This window comes from Puma concolor, chromosome B4 (assembly GCF_028749965.1).
Source record: "Puma concolor isolate L17-30 chromosome B4, mPumCon1.1.hap2, whole genome shotgun sequence".
In the NCBI taxonomy this organism is placed as follows: domain Eukaryota; kingdom Metazoa; phylum Chordata; class Mammalia; order Carnivora; family Felidae; genus Puma; species Puma concolor.
Genome location: NC_141673.1, coordinates 8788142 through 8809659, shown reverse-complemented (window position 1 = coordinate 8809659; position 21518 = coordinate 8788142). Strand labels below are relative to the sequence as shown.

At 39.5% G+C, this 21518-nt stretch overlaps 1 protein-coding gene across 4 annotated transcripts in view; it reads left to right on the top strand.

Annotated features, from left to right (window-relative positions):
- The window catches only part of TNRC6B (trinucleotide repeat containing adaptor 6B), a 259643-nt gene that overhangs the window by 21371 nt on the left and 216754 nt on the right, over window positions 1–21518 (top strand). The window contains exon 2 of one of the 4 annotated variants that reach the window (XM_086712194.1): window positions 6883–7013. The exons of the other annotated variants lie outside the window; for them this stretch is intronic. The gene's annotated coding sequence lies outside the window, so the exon portion shown is untranslated. The remainder of the gene's footprint in view (window positions 1–6882; window positions 7014–21518) is intronic. 4 annotated transcript variants of the gene reach the window in all.

The window sequence follows — 21518 nt, the reverse complement described above, 5'->3', positions numbered from 1 at the left end:
CCCCACTGTACCCCTACTGCCCCTGCCGCCCCTGTACACATAGGGTCTGGATTTTTTTTTTCCTAGTCCTTGTACCTGGTACCATGTATGTGGGACAGAAGAAATAAGTAGTCATTAGTGTTCCAGGCTGCCTGTTTGCCATCTTAGAACCTCAGATGCCTTGTTTTTGTAGAGTACCTATAGACTATTGTTGTTGTTATTCTTGTTGAGTGAAGGTCAAGGCCCCTGCCTTTGTCCTCTCCTTGTGGAGCTTTGTTAGGATTCAGTACTACATTGAATAGGAGCTTCTCTGATATGGCTGGGAATTGTGGGAGCTAGAGATTTCTAAGGACTTTATGGCAAAGATCTGGCTGGGGAGTGTCAGAATCTAGGGCCCCTTTCCTTTTAGTGGTATTTTGGAGGCGCTGGAAACACATGCTCGCCTTTGACATTACAGTCTCTAGTCATTAAATGAAGGAAAAATTGCCGGTTGATGAAAGGAAACTTGACTATGAAATGTAGTAGTGGAGCTCCTGGGTAGCGCAGCAAGTTGGGCTTCTGACTCTTGATTTCAGCTCAGGTCATGATCTCAGGGTCCTGAGTTCAAGCCCCACATCAGGCTCCACACTGGGTGTGAGCCTGCTTGGGATTCTCTCTCTCCCCCCTTTGTCCCTCTCCCCACATCATGTTCTCTCTCTCTTAAAAAAAAAAAATGTAGTAAAGGGGCACCTGGGTGGCTCAGACAGTTGAGCATCCAACTTCGGCTCAGGCCATGATCTCACAGTTCATGGGTTTGAGCCCTACATCGGGCTCTGTGCTGATAGCTCAGAGCCTGGAGCCTGCTTTGGATTCTGTGTCTCCCTCTCTCTGCCCTTCCCCTGCTTGTGCTCTGTCTCTCTCTCTCAAAAATAAGTAAACATTAAAATAGTTTTTAAAAAATGTAGTAGAAATAAAACTATTATTAAGTGGGACTGATGTAAAATAATAAGCAAAAGTTTGCTATAAAGTCAAGCAAAGAAAATAATCTTAAGTAGTAAAAAGCCAGTTAGCAAATTAAACAATAAAAAATATCACATTTAAAAATAGTGCTGGGGGCGCCTGGGTGGCGCAGTCGGTTAAGCGTCCGACTTCAGCCAGGTCACGATCTCGCGGTCCGTGAGTTCGAGCCCCGCGTCGGGCTCTGGGCTGATGGCTCAGAGCCTGGAGCCTGTTTCCGATTCTGTGTCTCCCTCTCTCTCTGCCCCTCGCCCGTTCATGCTCTGTCTCTCTCTATCCCAAAAATAAATAAACGTTGAAAAAAAAATAAAAATAGTGCTGAATATTTTAGGCAGTTAGGTAGAAGTTAGAAGAGTAATATAATTTTCCTCTATGATAGGAAATGGTAAATAATTCAAGATAATTTAAGAGTAATAAAGGATATAAATTTGGAGAAACTTTAGAGTATTTGAAACCAGTACATTTAAAGATGGCAAAGTATTCGTTATGAATTTCAAAAAAGGTGTTAACATACTACAAGTATGCTCTGTAGCTAATGCAGATTCTAAATTTTATGTGCATTATTAAACTAGTCAGATTTTCTATTTTGTTTTGAATTGGTAATTTCTGGCTTTCAAAGAGTTTTCCTATTTCATCAGAGTTGTCTAGTATATTGACTTAAAGCTGTTTATAACATTCTTATTTATTTATTTTTGAGAGAGAGCATGCATGTGCATATAGGAGAGAGGGGCAGGGGGGAGAGAGAGAGAGAGAGAGAGAGAGAGAGAGAGAGAGAGAGAGAGAGGGAGAATATCTCAGGCAGCCTCCACACCCAGCAGGGAGTCCTAACATTCTTTTATTATTTTAATCCCTATAGGATTTAGAGTGGAATGTTCTTTCTTGCATATTTGATATTGGTACTTTGTGTGAATTTGTGCTTGCTTTCTTTTATTCTATTCTAGCTATAAGTTTATCAATTTTATCAGTCTTCTCAAAGAACCAGCTTTGAGTTTCATAGATTTTCTCTGTTGTCTTGCTGTTTGTTTTCTGTTGTTGTTGATTTCCAGTCTTTGTGTCATATTACTTGCTTTGGATTTAATTGGCTCTTCTTGTTCTAGCTTCTTAGAGATGGAAACTTAGGTCATCAGCTTCAAACCTTCCTTGTTCCCTAAGCATTTAACTGTATAAATTTCCTGAGCCTGGGAAAGAGCCCAGTGCGGGGCTTGAACCCACAAACTGTGAGATCTTGACCTGAGCTGAAGTTGGATGCTTAACCGACTGAGCCACCCAGGCACCTCAATGTCACACTCATTTTAATAGGGTTCGTTGGCCCCTCTTTGGGCTTTGTGCTGACAGCTCGGAGCCTGGAGTCTGCTTTGAATTCTGTGCTCCTCTCTCTGTCTGCCTCTCCCCCATTTGTGCTCTCTCTCTCTCTCTCTCTCAAAAATAAACATTAAAAACTCTTTTAATATGTTTTTTTCGAAATAATTTCTAATTTGGTTTGTGATATCTTCTTTGACTTGTGTGTTACATATAAACTTTTTTTTTTTTATGTTTATTTATTTTTGAGAGAGAGACAGAGTGTGAGTGAGACTTGAACCCATCAACCACAAGATAATGACCTGAGCTGAAGTCGGATGCTCAACCAACTGAGCCTCCCAGGAACCCCCCTTTTTTTTGTTACTAATTTCTGATTGAAAATTCTCTTGTGTTCATAGGACTATCTGGTCCATGTACTATCTGGTTTCAGTCTTTTGAGGTCTATTGAAACTCATTATAATCTTGTTTAGTAAATGTTCTATGTGTATCTGAAAGGAATATGTGTTCCACTGTCCTTGGGTTTAATGTGTTATTAATGTTAATTAATTGATAGTTGATAGTGCCGTTCATATCTTACATATCTTTATTGATTTTATTTCTACTGATTAATTTCTGAGAGGAGTGTTGGCCATTTCCAGCTATAATTGTGGATTTGTCTATTTCCCCTGTCAGTTTGGTTCATTTTTACTTCATGTATTTTGAACATCTAAAAGTAGGCATATGCACATTAAAGATTGTTCTGTCTTCTTGGTAAATTGAACCCTGTGTAATTATAAAATGCCTCCTTTTCTCTGTGGTAATATTCCTTGTCTTGAAGTCTACATTATGTGAGTCTGCTTCCATTTAATATAGTCACTCCTGCTTTCTTATGGTTAATGTTTGCCTAGTATATTTTTCCTATTCTTTTAATTTTTAACCTATTTGTGTCTTTTTTTTCTTAAATGAGTTTCTCTTATTATTATTTTTTAAAATGTATGTTTATTTTTTGAGAGAGAGAGAGTGTGAGCAGGGAGGGGCAGAAAGAGAGGGAGACAGAGAATCTGAAGCCAGCTCTGTGCTGTTAGCACAGAGCCCTCCACAGGACTCAATCTCACGAACCATAACATCATTACCTGAGCTGAGGTCAGATGCTTAACTGACTGAGCCACCCAAGTGTCCCTTAATTAAATTTCTTCTAGATACCAGATAGGTCCTATGTGTTGTTTTGGTTTTAAATCCAGCCTTACCATCGTTGCTTTTTAATTGAAGTGTTTAGACCATTTACATTTATTTGATATGGTAGCATTTAAGTCCGCCATTTCACTATTTGTTTTCTATTTACCCATCTGTTTTATGTTTATTCTTTCCTCTTTTCCTGGCATATTTTTTATTACTTTTTTACTATTCTGTTTCCTCTCTTGGCCTATTAGGTATAAATCTTTGTTTTATTTTTACAGTAGTTGCTCTAAGGTTTAAAATATGCATGTTTAACTAATACTGTCTGTTTTAAAATAATATGCTGCTTTATTTATAGTGTAAAAACTTTATGGAGTATCCTTTCATCTTCCACATACCTTTGGGCTATTGTTGTCGTACCTTTTACTTCTGCATATATAATAAACCCCACAATTCATGTTACTATTTTTGCTTTTAATGATAAAAATTCTTTTACATTTACCCACATATTTGCCACTTCCACTGCCCTTAATTCCCTTGCTTAGATCTGAGTACCCATATCTGCATCATTTTATCTTTAGCCTGAAAGCCTCAACATTTCTTGTAGAAAAGATCTGCTGGCAGTGAATTCTCTCATCTTTTTTGTTGAAAAATCTCAATTTCTCCTGCATTTCTGAAGGGTATTTTTACTGGCTATCAAATTTTAGATGCATGGTTTCTATCTTTCTGCATTTTAAGCTGCTTTTCTGTTGTCATCTATCTTGTATCATTTCTAATGGGAAGTCAGATGTTCTTAGCATTGTTCACCTGTGTCTAGTTTGCCTTTTCACTCTGGCTGCTTTATATAATCTTCTCTCTGGTTTTCAGCACTTTGGTGAGGACAGTGTATCTTGGGTGGTTTTCCTGGAGTTCTTGGATTTGTGGGCTTAGAAATGTCAACAAATTTGGGAAGAGTTTTAGTAATTATTTTTTAAGTATCCCCCCACCCACATTTTTTGGGTCTGAAATTACACATAAGTTATATTACTTGATGTTGTCTCAGAGGTTACTTTTTTTGTTTTGTTTTGTTTTTGTTAATAGGTCATTCCTTTAGTGTCTATTGTGCTGTTGGGTTTAGCCAGTGAAGTTTTCATTTCAGTTATTGTATTTTTCTTCTCTAGACCTTGTGTTTGATTATTTGTCATATCTTTCATTTCTTTTCTCATTTTGTTGCTTTTCTTTCTTTAAATTTTGAACATACTTGTAATGTTTTAAAATTTTTATCTGTTGGGGCACCTGGGTGGCTCAGTCGGTTAAGCATCTGACTTCGGCTTAGGTCATGATCTCACGGTCTGTGAGTTTGGGCCCTGCATTGGGTTCTGTGCTGACAGCTCAGAGCCTGGAGCCTGCTTTGAGTTCTGTGTCTCCCTCTCTTTCTGCCCCTCTCTTGCTCGTGTTCTGTCTCTCTCTCTCTCTCAAAAATAAATAAATGTTAAAAAAAATTTAAAATCTTTATCTGCTGATTCTATAATTTTCACCATTTTTTAGTTTGTTTCTGTTGACTGACATTTTTTCTTTTAATTATGGGTTACATTTTCCTGCCTCTTTGCATGTAATTTTTTATTGGATGTTGTATGTTGTGAATGTTGCATTATTAGTTATCTTGATTTTGTTGTCTTCCTTTAAAGAGGATTGAATTTTGTTTTGGCAAGCAGTTAAGTCACTTGTGGGTTAGACTGATTTTTTTTTTTTTTTTAAGGCTAGTTTTTAAACTCTTAGGTTGATCTAGAATTGCTTTATTTAGGCTTCTGCATTTAGCTCTCTAATAAGACCTGGCCTGTCTAGGGTCTCTGCCTGCAGTGTTCATTGAAGTTTCCACTCTGGCTGGTTGGAGTTCAGATGTCTCCCATATGGTTGTCAACTCTGGGAATTGTTCAGTTTCAAGTCCTCTAGTTGTTTGTTTCACACACACCTGCCACCCTCAACAGTTTGGCTCTGCCCAGCCATGTAGAATTCTACGCTAGAGGTTGGTATAGCCAAAGACTCAAGGAGACCTTCTACAAAATTTTGAAACTATTTCTATATGTGGAGCTCCTTCCTCTCTGATACTCTGCCCTGGCAGATTCCAGCCTTCTTAGCTCCCCTAAACCCTGAACTTTGTCACCTCAACCTGTTTAGCTCACTGGGCTCTGCTTGTGGTCATTTCCACAGTGCTACAGTGTAGAAAGTACCTCCAAGCAGAAAGCCACAGCCTTCATAGGACTTACCTTTGGTTCCTCTCTCTGAAGAATCATAGTGCTAACTGTTGTTCAGTGCCTAAAACAGTTTTTTCCTATATTTTGTCCAATTTTCTAGTTGCTTAAAATGAGAGGGCAAGTCTGGTTCATCATGGCCTGAGCAGAAGTTGAGAGGTATTGTTTTTATTTTCAATTTATAGGTAAGGAACTCATGGCTACAGATGTTTAAGGAATTCTTCCTTCTGTACTCCTTTTAGCAGATGGATACTCTTTATGTTTGTCTCTTTAAAACCATATAACTTACCGCCAGCCACATTGACCCCTGTCTGTTCTAGACCTGGGTTTCGCTTTTTCTGCAAAGGTCAAGGTAGTTAGTATTTTAGACTTCGGGGGTCACATAAAGTCTATGTCACATATTCTTCTTTATTTTACAACCTTTTAAAAATGTGAAAACTATCCTTAGCTAGTGGGCCACACAAAACCACACCATGGCCAGATTTGGCCTGGGGGTCACAATTTACCACCCCAGCTGTAGACAGTGCCTTTGTATCTTAGACTTTCCTAGGCCCCCACTTATTCAAAAGTCATATAGTCTTTATCTTATTCCCTAGGGTCTTGCTGACAACAAGATTTATTCAGCTTTTGGTTTGGGGCAAGCATATCCATCATTATGTTAGTTTTCAAATGAAGAAACTTTGGCATAGAGAGGTTAAATGCCGGACACACAGTTAGTAGGTGGCAGAATAGAGATTTATTTATACTTAGGTCTGTCTGATTTTAAAGACTTCCCCCCGCTCACCATCCCCAAACATTTGAAACCATATGCTATACTAGCTCTGACAGAATAGCTCATTTGGTTTAAATAAAAATTCATGCTGATATTTTAATGGTTAATAATGGTGTAATATTTTTCTCACTCATGAGAATGACAGAATCGTAGCTCTTCAAGGTTGGAAGAAATACTGACTGTATCAAGTCCAGACTCTTGCTGATGTTGGAATCCCTTCAGCAGCATCTTCGTCAGCCATGCTATTTCCATTTAAATATCTTGACTGTCTCTATGGGCAGCCATTAGTTTCGGTCTTACCTTCTGGTAAGACCAGAACAAGCCTGTTCTGCACATTGAAGTTCTTCAAATGCCCTCCCTTTCAGTGTCAACCAGATATTTTTCAATGATTTCTCATAGAACCTGGCATCCAGTCACCTCATGGCCTACTCTCTTTTCTCTTTATTTCAGTTTATCCATGGTCTTATCAATATGACACTCAGACAGTAGGAAGCAATGGACTACCGATGCACACACCAACATGGTTTGTTCTCAAAAACATGCTGAGTTGAAAGAAGCCAGAAGCCAAGAAAGTACAGCCTGTATGTTTCCATTTATATGAAACTCTAAAAAACAAGTCTGTAGTGACAGAAGGCAAATCAGTGATTGTTTGGGGTTAGATGTGGGGTGAAGGGGATTGACTGGGATGAAGCACAAGGACATTTCTTAATGGTGGTGGTGGTTGGTTACATGGGTATATAAATTCATCAAATTTTATCAGACTGTACACTTTAGTGGGTACATTTCATTGTGGACATATCTCAATAAAATGGACTAAAAATATACAGTTCAGGGGTGCCTTAGTGGCTCAGTTGGGTGAGCACTGGACTCTTGGTTTTGACTCAGGTCGTGATCTCACAGTTTGTGGGTGTGAGCCAAGCATCAGGCTCCACACTGCAGCGCGGAGCCTATTTGGAATCCTCTCTCTCCCTCTTTCTGCCCCTCCCCTACTCACGTGCATGCATGTGTGCATGCTCTCTCTCTCCCCCTTTCTCTCAAAATAAGCATTTAAAAAATGCTTTAAAAAATGTACAGTTCTCAGAAATGAACGTGGTGCTCTAGTACTGGTTTTACCAGTATAAAATATAATAGAACTAATACTTCTCACCATCTGAATACTTTGAATCCCTATTAATAATTTACCTGTTTTAAGGAACTCCTTCATAGTGTTGATACATATTAAAATCAAACTTAACTAAAACCTCTCTCATGTGTGTTATTATCAACCTTGATATAATTCCTTCTATTTAAAAAACACTCATTTTTGAGAGAAAAAGAGAGAGCATGAGTGGGGCAGGGGCAGAGAGAGAGAGGGAGACTCAGAATCTGAAGCAGGCTCTAGGCTCTGAGGGGTCAGCACAGAGTCTGATGCAGGGCTCGAACTCACGGACCATGAGATCATGACCTGCACTGAAGTTGGACGCTTAACCAACTGAGCCACCCAGGTGCCTAACTCCTTCTACTTTTACAGTTGATTCTTTAAATGTGTTCTCTGTGTACCCAGAGCACTTTTTCATACATAGCACTGTGATAATAGCATTTATCTCATTGTTGTGATTTTTTGGTTCAAATGTCTGCCTCTCTGATTAGTCAGTGAACTTCCCCTGCAGAACCTTAGTCCCTTTTGTATCCCTGGATCCCAGTATAATAATTGGGTATCGCAGGCACTCAGTAAATGTTCAGTTGAATACTAAAGAATGAGGGAATAGATTTTTTCTTCAGAGCCCATCTCAGATAATATGTCCTCCAACAAGTGTTTCTGATTTTCTGCTCTTCAAAGCTAGGTTAGGCATTTCTGCTGGCCCTGTCACTAATATTTTCTGCTTATCCATCCCATTATAATTTATACTGTTTTCATATTCAAGGATATTCACTGCACTATTTATAGTAGTATAAGTAGCAACTTACCTATCCAATAACAGGGAAATGGTTAAATTATGATTCATTATAACAGTGGAATCTAAGCTATCATTAAAATAATATTGTAAAATAATGTTTAAATGTTTATTTGGGGGGGGGGGGGTAGAGAGAAAGGGATAGAGAATCCCAAGCAGGCTCCACACTGTCAGCACAGAGCCTGACATGGGGTTCCATCTCACGAACTGCGAGATCATGACCTGAGCTGCAATCAAGAGCTGGTCGCTTAACCAGCTATGCCACCCAGGAACCCTTGTGAAATAATTTTTTTTTAAAGATGTGGTAGGGGTGCCTGTGTGACTCAGTCCATTAAGCATCAGACTTCAGCTCAGGTTATGATCTTGTGGTTTGTGAGTTCAAACCCTTCATCAGGTTCTGTGCGGAGAGCATAGAGTCAACTTCAGACCCTGTCTCCCTATCCCCCTGCCTCAAAAAAACCCCATAAAGATGTAGTAAAATGTTTTACAAGTGATAATGAGAGAAAACAAGACACAAAAGGCTATATTTAGATTTCTGGTTTTAAGAAAAGTAAAATGTATATACACGTACATACATGGCAAAAAGACCAAAAGATTATACAGATGTTAGGAAAGTTTATCTCTTCACAGAGGATTATCAGAGATTTTATTTTCTTTTTCTTCCTCCTTTTTTTTTTCACTTTTCAGAAAACTTGTTACTATAAACAGGAAAAAAATAGTTACTAAAAATGTAATTGAGAGGAGAGGGAGACGTGACAACTAAGAGTAACAAGGGGTTGTGGAACAAAAAACAAAACTTTGCATATATGCAAAAAGTGACAAAATCAGAGTAAAGTCTGTAGTTAATGTATTGTAGCAATATTAAGCTAGTAAGAATAGATACTACACTTGATCTTAGCCAAAAGGTGGATAACCTATGTATTGTAGCAATATTAATTTCCTAGTTTCACTGAGTGTACCACCGTTATATAAGGTGTTAATATTAGGGAAAGTTGGGGGAAGATGATATGAGAACGCTCTATACAATCTTTGCAACCCTTCTGAAAGTCCAGAATTATATCAAAATAAAAAAAATGTGATTGAGTATAAATAGGATTATAAACTCCTTAAGGACAGAGAGTAGGTCTTATTCATCATAGCACACCTTGGGCTGTATCAGGCATATAGTAGATGCTTATAAAATATAAAGGAATTGAGGTGAAATTGTATATTTTCTCAGTTTCTGCCATCCCAGTTATTTTGACTCTGGCTTCAGCCTTCTAAGGTGATATTGAATTTCTGGTGTCATCATCCATTCATATGCTAAATTTTTGTTGAGTATTTATCATGTAGTATATAATGTGCTCAGCCCCACAAGCACTCGAAGACAGTCCCCTGGCACTTGTGAGGTCACGAGGAGCTAAAACGTGTACAGAGATTTATAACAAAGGGTGATTGTTTTAAGTATTACACAAACTGTTACGGACATGGAGAGTCTATAGCAAATATATCCATTTGGGCGATTAAAGGATGCTTACCAAAGGAATGCTTATTCAAAGACGTGAAATTTTAAATTTATAAATATTTTTTAATGTTTATTTTTGTGAGAGAGCGTGAGCAGGGGAGGGGCGGAGAGAGAGGGAGACACAGAATCCGAAGCAGGCTCCAGGCTCTGAGCTGTCAGTAGAGAGCCCAACAAGGGGCTCGAACTCATGAGCTGTGAGATCATGACCTGGGCTGAAATCGGACCCTTAACTGACTGAGCCACCCAGGCACCCCTGAAATTTTAAATTTATGGTGGTAAAATTCTACCACCATATTTCAAGAAGAAAGGTAACTACCTTTATATTTAAAATGTGGCCTTTGGGACGCCTGGTTGGCTCCATCAGTGGAGCATGCAACTCTTGATCTTGGGGTTGTGAGTTAGAGCCCCATGTTGGGTATAGAGATTAAACAAACAAGAAACAAACATATATTAAAATAAAATGTGGCCATTGATTGCGATATTTGGAAAGAGGAGACCCTTTTATTGACTTGAGTCCTTCTGAGAAAACCATACCTTTGTTATCTGCTTGTTCCTTGAGAGCAAGGACAAGGTGAGGAACGAGGTAGAAAAGAGAAGAGGAAGAAACTGAAAGGAGCAGGGACAGCCTTTCCCTGGGTCCCCATTACCTCCTGATGTGTATTTCAGAAGCCTGCAGAGTGCAGTCTGTAGGTTATTAGATATGAATCTATATTGTGTAGTTCTAGTGCTTATTGTAACTAAGAGTTGGTGGGATGTTTTGTAGTGTTCGCATATATTTATAGATGTGTGAAAAACTTACTGTATATAGAGTGTTCATTCGGTCATCCCACAAATATTTATTGAGTGGTTTACAAAGGAAGATGATCTCATTCAGTTCCCACTGCAGGCTCCCTGTGGGAGAGGAGTCTAGGATTATCATCATTTTCAGTCTACGGATGATCAGGTTGCACTTCAGAGTTTAGTAGCTAAGTGAGTCGTTTAGTACCACACAGCTAGCTACTATGTAGTAGTTTCTAGAACCCATGTCTTCCACCTCCGAATTAAGTACTCTTCCCAGTATGCCTAGTACTTGCTCCGATACTGTGCTGAGTATATATGTCTTTGAGTGTTAAGTGAAATATTAAACAGTTTCAATTCCTGACCTTTCTGAACCCAATCAAGAGGTTAGACCAAGGAAATAATTCCTTTCCAACAATTAATTGCTACTGAAAATCAATGTGTATTTTTTTTTAATGAAAACATTTATTAGAGAAAGATCTCTCTTTTAAGCCTTTCCTCCAGCCTAGAAGCTCTGGTATGCTTTTGGGGGTTTTACAAAGCTCCCCAGGTAGTTATGACTAGGAGAAAGAGGTGGGAACCACTGCTTTGGACCAGTGCTTCCACTGTTTTCCAACAAAGTGAACTTGGTAACTTTCATGTTGGTAAGCAAGCCACATTAGTTTGCCATTAAAACAAAATTCCTTTAAAAAAAAAAAAAAAGAACAAAATTCCTTTGAAGTCTCCTGTTTTAACCAGAAAGTTCTTATATAATCTATTTTCTATTTCATAAATGTTTATTTATTTACTTAGAGAGAGAGAGAACCAGGGAAGGATGGGGGGAGGGGAGAGAGAGAGAGAGAGAGAGAGAGAGAGAGAGAGAGAGAGAGAGAGAATCCCAAGCAGGCTCCACACTGTCAGTGCAGAGCCTGATGTGGGGCTCAATCCCATGAGCCGTGAAATCATGACCTGAGCCAAAATCAAGAGTCAAACGCTTAACTGAGCCACCCAGGTGCCCATATATTCTATTTAAAAAATATTATTTTGTCTTAAAAAGATATTTATGGTTCTGTATATAGATATGTATATATGTATACATATGTATATATATTTAAAATTTATTTATTCTGAGAGAGAGGGAGTGCACAAGTTGGAGAGGAAGAGAGAGAGATTCCCTAGAAGGCTCTACATTGTCAGTGCACAGTCTGCTGTGGGGCTCAAACTCACAAACCAGGAGATATGACCTGAGCCGAAATCAAGAGTTAGACGCTTGATGGACTGAGCCACCCAGGTACCGCTTTATTATTTATATTTAATCCCAAATCTAAATGAACTTTATTTCCTTACAAGATATGAAGGAGGGTATCCAATGTGGTTTTTTTTTTTCAATGGGTAACCAGTTGTCCCTGTAGCATTTATTAAATGATGTGTCTTCTCTTTGCTGATCTGAAATGCCACCTTTATTCTACAGCAAGCCCCAGTGTTCATAGTTATAGGTCTGTTTCTGGGTTATGTATCCCTGTGTGAGGACCACGCTGTTTTAATAACTGTAGCTTGGAAGCATTTTTGTTAGACAGTTTTTTAACCTTCCAATAATCAACAGTGACATTGAAGATCACATCTGTGCCTAGCTGCCAACCTCATCTCTTGCCACTCCCCCTGTAATTCACTCCCTCCAAATCTGGCCATATCCAGTTCTCACAGTCCGCCAAGTATTCCTTGCCTCATCAAATGCCCATGTCTTGTGCAAGTCCCTCTCTGCTTGCCCTCTTCTCCTAATGTGGTTAATTTGTCCTCAAGATCCATTGTAGGCTCCTCTTCTGAGAAACCTTCACAGATTTCCCGTAGGCTGCAAGAAACCTTCCTCCTTTACGCTTTCATAGTGCTTCATGCTTAACTTTCTCATAGTATTTTGTCTTTTGTCTGGTATCCAAAGCTCCTAGCACAATGGCACTCATTGCACTCAGTTTTAAAAAATAAAACAGAAGAATCCTTGGAAGTAGCCTAGGTACACAGTGCTCCTTCAAGTGCCTGCATACTTTTTTTGCACATACTGTTTCCTTGGACTTCATTGCCTAGCAATTTCCTGCTTAAACTTTCAGACTCTGCTCAGGGGTCACCTCTGAAGGAGCCTTTTGGCCCTTTCTCCTCCTCAGAGTCCTCTGCTTACTCCCACTGCACCTTGTGCATGCCTCTGTTAGAGGGTTTTTCATAGTGCTGTAGAGGATAGTGCACATCTGGACGCACAGTGCTATTTAGTGGCTTGGCTTTGGAACTGAATAGCCTAAGTTCTAAACCTGACTTTACCACTTTCCCAGCTTTGTATCCTGCTTACCAATTATTTAACCTTTATAAGCCTGTTTCCTTAGGTGTAAGATGGGGATAATAATAACTTCTTCCTTACGGGGTCATTATAGGACTAAATGAGACAAGACCTCTGAAATGCTTTGTCTTGTATCTAGAACATAGGGGGCCCTGAGTAAATACTACTTGTTATTATATCTCCACTAGATTTTGTATAAGACTTTCTCTTATTTATCTCTGAAACTCGACACCTAGTCTGGAGCCTGGCAGGGAGTAGGCTGATGAATAAATTACCAGCTGTCCTCAAAACTCTCCCCTCCTGTTTTGCTTTTCTCAGTGGTGCCATCCATGTCTTTAGTGTCATCTCTAACTTTCCTTCTCATTCAAAACAAAACAAAACAAAAAAATCGTTGAGTGTTTATCATGAGCCAGGCACTGTGCAAGGCCGTGGATGAAAAAGAAAAAGATACAGTCTCTATCCATTGGAGCTTATAGTATAACAGGGGATATAGTTACAAAATAAAATAAAAATACAAGAATCTGTGAGCTCGTTACTGTTTACTCTACTTTTGTTTATGTTTGTACATTTTCAAAATAAGTTTTTAAGTAAATAAATGGATAAGTAATTGTAAAATGTTACGTGCTGTGAAGAAAATGAATAAAGGCTGCGTTTCAGGAAGGACCATCATAGGTAAAGTGGTCTGAGGAGTTTGCATTCTAGCTGAGACTGGAGATTGAGAAGGAGCCAGCCAGAGGGGAGGGTGTTCCCAAGGGAGGGAGTAGCATGTAGCACACCACAGGAGAGCAGTCCTTAGCATGGTCAAGACACTGAAAGGTCAGCGAGGAAGACTGGAGAGAGACATTGGAGCGCAGAGAAGCAGAGAGCATATTCCTTACGATCTTGAGGACAAAGAGAAGGAGTCCAGATTTTATTCCTGTTACAGTGTGGTGCTGCTGAAGACTTACAAGCAAGGAATAGGCTGATTTAATTTTGTTTTTTAAAGGTGCATATCAGAAAGATTGAAAGGAGACAAAGATGGGAGCAGTTGGGAAGCTGTGGCAGTAGTTGAGACGAGATGAGAATAGCAAGGGAGGTGAAGCAAAATGAACACATTGGAGATGTATTTTGGAGACAGACTCAGGAACTTGCTGGTGGATTTGAAATGGGAGAGGAATCCAGATTCATGGCTTGAGAGCTGGATCTTGTGTTATTTTCTGAGATTTACTAAGGCAAGAATGTTTTGGGAGGGAAGTCAAGAGCTAAAATTTGATTACATTAAGTTTGAGATGCTTTGAGGTGTCCAAGTGGAAATGTCAGTTAAGTCATTGAACACCGTAGAACCAGAGTCCCAAGCAGAGTTCCAGGCTGCAGATATAAATTTGGGACATTTTCACTCTAAGGATAATAATTAAAGCCATGGAAATGGATGATGTCATTTAAGGAGACAGTAAAGAAAAGGAGGCTTGGTATTAAGTTCTGAATTACTTAACATTTAGGGACTAGGTCAGAGGAGGATGAAGATGAGAAGTAAGAGAAGTGAAAAATGTAGAAAGGAAACTAGGAGAGCGAGGTGCCACAGAAGCACTGTATCCCAGGCCAGTGCCTAGAACGGTACCTGGCCAGGGCTGGTGCTCAGTAATCACCGGTTGAATGAAATCAAGAGATTATTCCAAAGAAGGAGGGAATGATAAACAGAATTTAGTGCTGCTGGGAGGCCCAGTAGGATGAGGGCATAAACTAGATATTGGATTGGCAGAATGGATATTGCTGGTGATGGAGGCAGAAGTCATATTGGAATGGATTGAACAGAGCATGGGTGGGAGGTAAAAAGTGCAGATAGCATTTTTTTAAACCACTTTAATAAAGTTTGGCTGTGAAGGGAGTAGAAGAGTGGAGTAATACCCAAAGGGGGATATAGAGTTCAAAGAAGAATTTTTATTTGTTTCTTAAGAGAGGTCATATATAACAGCTTGAATATACATAGATGGGGGATGATCCAGGAAAAAGTGGATGATGCTTGATGGAGAAAAAAGAGGGGATCATTATAAGATTGGAGTTCAAGAGTAGGGAAGAAGGGATTGGATTGGGTGCATAAGTGGAGGGATTGTTCCTTAAGAGAAGTTCCGTTCTGTTGAAAAACAAGGGAAGAAGGGAAAATGGGTGCAGATTCAGGTAGGTTATACATGAATCTGGTATAGTCTGAAGATGGTTGTGAGAAGATGACAGATTTCTAGTTTTAATTTTAGGGTTTTTTAGTTGTCAATGAAGAATAAAGGACGTTAGCTAAAAGGGACACAAGGATTGTAGAGGAGGGAAAAAGGAGTAAGAAAGAGCCTTCTTGAGGAGAGGAAAATTAGAAAACAGTGAAATCTAGTAGGATTACTAGTTAAGATTGAGTGTCAGTTTAGTGACCTTGAATTTATGGTGAATATAATTGGCCTAGTTGAATGCTTTTTCATCAATATTTTTGGTATGGAGAAGGCAGTTTCTTGAGTTCTGGGATTATAGAGTTCGAAAGAAAGAGACCTTGAAAGAAAGTTGAGGGTTCTAGCGAGGACAGGATTATGACTTTAACTATGAAATCTGAGCTAGATAAAAAGAAAAGTGAAATCTGAAGAGGGAGGATGGGGTCAAGGGATTGAAGGTCTCGTGGGAATTGAAAAGTTGTTTTCATGGGGCACTTGAGCAAGTGAACTAGAAGGATCAAATAGTGGATTGAGTTTGGAGGAGATGCAAGACAGATTGAGTTTGGGGTGACACTGGAGGGGTGTGGTTGAGGCAGAGTGAAGGAAAAGGTCCTTGGAGCTGACCAGTTTACAGAACAGAGAGGCCAAGGTGGTTGGCTAGGTTACCCGTTTGGATGTTGAAGTTATGTTGAGTGTGATGACTAATTGGGCTGGAGAGTTTAACACTGAGCCAGATGTGCCTCAAGATCAGATAGTGGTAAGTATTGTGCAAAGAATTAAAATTGGGCTCTGGGACAGAAAAGGGGTAGACAGTCCTTCAGCCTGGGTGGCTAGGAAGGCCTGTCTGTGGAGGTGACATTATGGTTAGATCTGAATGATGATAGGGTGAGTGGAGAAAATAATCCAGGCCGAGGGAGCAGCTAATACAAAGGCTCAAACTGGATACAAAGCCCTCACCTTTGAGAAGCAGACAGGAAGCTGGCGAAGTGGAGCTTATAGGACCAAGAAAGAATAAAATGAAATGAGGTTGGAGTGCAGTAGGAACCAGAGATGATGAAGGATTTTGAAAGTCATGGTCAGGAGCTTAAGCTCCAAGATGGCCCTGATGATCCTCAGGTATTCATGCCTCATGGTATCCTCGTGGTATTCATGCCTTTGTGTAATCTTCTCATGTTGTATAGACTTGACCTGTATGACCAGTGGGATATTGAAGCAGTGATGGTACATGATTTCCAGTGTGAAATTATAGCTTCTGCCTTGCTCTCTTAGACCACTCCCTCTGTGAGAAGACAGCCTGCCCTATTGTGAGGATATTTAAGTAGCCTGTGAAAAGGTTCTTGTGGAGAGGAGCTGAGGCCTCCAGCTAACACCCACCATGGGAGGGAGCCCTTGTGGAAGGAGATCCTTCAGCCCTAGACAAACCTTTAGATGACTGTAGCCTCTCGTGCATATTTCGTTCGTAAATATTCTGGTGTGTATCTCTAAAAGATAAGGAATCTTAAAAAAAAAAAAAAAACAAAACTCCAAGCATAATACAGTTATCCCATCTAAAAACTTAATAATTCCTTAAAGTCACACACAAAAAATCAGTATTCACATTTCCCCTGATTCATAAAGTTGGTTTGTTTACACCAGGATCCAAACAAGTACCAACTTACCGTTTGGTTAGTATGTTTCCTAAGTCTCTTTTTATCTGTAGGGTCCCCTCTCTTCTTTTTCTTCTCAATTTATCTGAAAAATAAACTTAGCCATCAGTGCTACAGTTTCTCACCTCAGTTTTGCTGATTACATCCCCATGGTGGGCTTGACATGTTCTTCTGTTTTGTATTTTGTGTAAACTGGTAGTTGTATCTGGAGGCTTGATCTAGTTCAGGTTATTTTTGTTTGGCAAGAATACTTTCTAGGAAGTGGTGTTTACTTCCATTAGGAGGCATGTCATAGCATTTGTCTCATCTTACTGTAACGTTAACAGGTATTGAAGACCAATGCCTAGCTGTGTTCATTTATGTTACAAAATGGTGGTATCTTGATTTTGTCATTTGTCTCTATTAATTAGCGAGGGAGGCTTTCCCATATCAATTCTGTGGTTAATTTGAGGTATGCTTCAGGGGCGCCTGGGTGGCTCAGTCAGTTAAGTGTCCAAGTTCAGCTCAGGTCATGATCTCAAGGTTTGTGAATTCAAGCCCTGCATCAGGCCCTCTTCTGTCAGCACAGAGCCTGCTTTGGATCCTCTGTCTCCCTCTCTCTCTGCCCTTCCCCTGCTTGCTCTCTCTCTCAAAAGTAAATAAACATTTTTAAAAATCTGAGGTATACTTCATTCAGGAAAGGCAGGTTAAATGCTTGATTCTTTCCCTTTACTTACCAGTTATATATTAACAATGTGGTTCCCTAGAATAGATGGGTCCAGAGAAGAACAATGATATTTAAAAAAATATATATTATGAACTTCAGGATTTTAAGATATTTAATAGATGTGAGTCCATTGCAGTGATTTTTAAAAATTTATGCGTCACATGTTCTGACTAGGGGGAGGAGCCTCTTCAAGTTGACTTCTGAAGACTTTTTACAGCATCCTTTCTTTTTGATATGGCAAGATGTCTTCTATACTTTCTGTCCCGGTCCTGAATCTGCCATTTCTTCAAGGAGCTCTGGTTGCTTTCAGTGGGAAAGGCTCTATGTGAATTTTGGGTGCTTGGTCATGTACAGCAGACTTTTAATAGATGCTTATTAGAATCTAAGTAGAGTTCAAAAACATGTTCTAATGGATAGAGATTTCTAATGGATAGAGATTTTATTCTTAATGTACAAAAATAAGAAACACGGAGTGCTTTTGTTCATTTGTTTGCAAGGAAATAGGAAAACGAAGGCTTTAGATAGAAAAAACATAAAGTTTTAACTTCCCTTTTAAATTGTGTGTCCTCTGTGTGCCGTACTTTTTTCATCATGTCCACTGACGAGAAATGGTAATAAGTCTTTCATATTTCTGGCTACATAAAAACCAGGTAGTGTTTAAGATTATCATTATAAGGGCACCTGGGTGGCTCAGTTGGTTAAATGTCCAACTCTTGATTTCAGCTCAGGTCATAAACTCACGGTTCTGAGATCAAGCCCTGTGTCTGGCTCCTCGCTGGGCTGGAGCCTGCTTGGGATTCTCTCTCTGCCCTACCCGACTCGTGGGGGTTTTTTTCCCTCTCTCTTTCAAAAAAATAAAAATAAATATTATCGTTATAGCATTTGGTTGATATATTTCTTTTAAAAAAAATTTTTTTTTTCAACGTTTATTTATTTTTGGGACAGAGAGAGACAGAGCATGAACGGGGGAGGGGCAGAGAGAGAGGGAGACACAGAATCGGAAACAGGCTCCAGGCTCTGAGCCATCAGCCCAGAGCCCGACGCGGGGCTCGAACTCACGGACCGCGAGATCGTGACCTGACTGAAGTCGGACGCTTAACCGACTGCGCCACCCAGGCGCCCCGGTTGATATATTTCTTAAGTCTTTTTTTTTTTCCTTTAGATTCCACCTCCTCATGGGTCTTGGCATTTTTAGGAGGTTGTAATAATTTGTTTTGAAAATTTTTGTTTTGTCATAACACCCTCAGCTTATGCTATATCACAAGTGAAAAATCTTAGTTTTTGTGACAGGCATAGGGAATCCTTGTTTCTGGATATTTTGACCACTAAAACTCACTTATTACATATAGAGAGGGAAATACATTATACAGTTTGAATATTTGTATACTTAAATTATAAATTAAGTTAGAGGGGACTAGAATAATGGCCCCTTAGAGGAGACTCTGGATTATAGATTTTTTTTTCTGTGTTTAACAACTCGATACTTCCCTCTTTCCAGTATTCAGGATCTAGTTCAACAGTCTTATAAATGATGCTTTAAGCTTTTCATTCACTCCACACATATTTATTGAGCACCTGCTCTACACTAGGCATGGTCCTAGGAACTGGAGATAAAGAAATTAGCAAAACATCTGCTGACCATCACAGGACTTTTTATCTAGTGGGAAAAAGACAATTAAGTGGTTACATTACTACATATGTAACATCAAACCCTGATAAATGCCTTTTGGGAAAAATACTGAAGGCTGTAAGAGTAAGTGATTGGGGGATCTGAGTTAGTCTGGGAGGTGAGGGAAAGCCCCTCTGAAAAAGTAACATTTAAGCAGAAATTGGAAGGAAAGGTAGGAGTTGGCCGGGTGATCATTGGGAACAAGTCTTTCAGGCAAAGGGACTAACGTGTGAAGGTACTGAGGGAGGAAAGAACCTGAAGCCTTGGAGGAACTGAGGAAAGCTGGTTCACTGGAGACAGAAGAGGAAGGCAGGGGGTTAGGAAAGCTACAGATGTCAGCACGGCCAGGTCTTACAGGGGCACTGTTGGCCTCAATCTCTCTTGGAGATTTAGAGGTACAGCCACTTAACTGTTGGTGACCCAGACTCCAAGGACTAGGTTTCCACATGCCACTTCCCAGAACCCCTTGGTCCTTCTTGTGGGAGAAGCTTAACCTGCTGGGAACTTTGTCTGAGTTCATCTTCTCTCCCTGTACTTCTTGACGGTTCTTTCTTAATAGAGGAATAAGTTATTCCTGCTTATTTTGTACCTATGAGTAAAAGAAATTTTTATTACAAACAGAATGACTTTTGGCTAATCTTCAGAAACCTTTACTCCAAGAATGTACTCATATACAATTACACCTTTAAAAGATTTTCACATCTTATCTGAACCTCATAGCAACTGTATAAGGTAGAAAGTTCTATTATGCTTTCCTCATTATATAGAAAATAGCACTGAAGCTCTAAAAAATTAGATAATTCCCCAAGGTCCACTAATAAGTAGTGAAACAGTAACTGGACACCATGTCTTGTAACTATAAACCAAGTGGTCTTTTTGCTGCGTTCCTCCATTCGCTCTGAATATGAGGGTTTCTAGCATATTTTGATGTCAGTATTTGCTGTCTCTCTCTCTCTATATTTTTTGCTGTCTATATTTTTTAAATGGAAGAATAAGTCATAAAAGCTTAAAAACCAATTTACTGTGAGAGATGAAGGAAGGGAAATAGGGTAGAGGGGACAGAGATAGGAACTAGACTGCTTTGAATATACAGCAGTTTATTTGTGGATTTGACATTACGCAATGATTTAAATGATTATAAGGCAGGGGCGCCTGGGTGGCGCAGTCGGTTAAGCGTCCGACTTCAGCCAGGTCACGATCTCGCGGTCCGGGAGTTCGAGCCCCGCGTCGGGCTCTGGGCTGATGGCTCAGAGCCTGGAGCCTGTTTCCGATTCTGTGTCTCCCTCTCTCTCTGCCCCTCGCCCGTTCATGCTCTGTCTCTCTCTGTCCCAAAAATAAATGTTGAAAAAAAAATTAAAAAAAAAATAAATGATTATAAGGCAAAGTTAATTAAAAAAAATTTTTTTAATGTTTATTTATTTTTGAGACAATGCGAGAGACAGAGTGCAAGCAGCGGAGGGGCACACAGAGGGAGACACAGAATCCGAAGCAGTCTCCATCCAGGCTCTGAGCTGTCAGCCCAGAGCCCGACGCGGGGATCGAACTCACGAACTGTGAGATCATGACCTGAGCCGAACTCGGACGCTTAAATGACTGAGCCACTCAGGCGCCCTTAGGCAAAGTTAATTTTTTAAGGCAAAGTTAATTTTTTTTAAAAAAGCAATCTTTAAAAATTGAAAATAACAAAGAAACAAAGAACCCAAAATTTAAAACTCAGTAATTTGAGCTTTATATTCTTAGTGGTATCGACCCTAAGGATAAAAAGAACTGCAAAAAATGTAGCAACGACAACAAAACCCATATATATTACTGTGTGTCCATATATTATTGGTGATGGTGTCAGTATTATTATTCTTTATTCTGGGGTTGTGTGTGTATTATCAGATCATACATACGAGTAATTATGTTATATTTTATCATTTTGCTGTGTTGTTGAAACCCAGATTCTCAACATGAGTGAAAAGAGTTACAGATATAAAATAAAAGGTTAATTAAAACCCTGTTAACTTGGTTTTTCAGTAGACTTTTTTAGAACAGTTTTGGGTTCACAGTAAAATTAAGCAAAAATTTTACTGCCCCATCCGCCCCAGCTGCTGTCAGCGTCCTGCACAGGAGTGGTTCATTTGTTACAGGTGATGATTCTACATTGACATTTCATTGTACAAAGTCCATGGTTTACATTACATGTATTCACCACTATACTATCATAGAGAATTGTTTCACTGTCCTAAAAATCCTTTGTTCCCCTTATTTGTCCCTTCCTCTTCAAGGGCCCCTGGCAGCCTCTGATCTTTTTACTACCTCCTAGTTTTGCCTTTTCTAGAATGTCATATAGTATGCAGCCTTTTTAGATTGGCTTCTTTGACCTAGTAACATACCG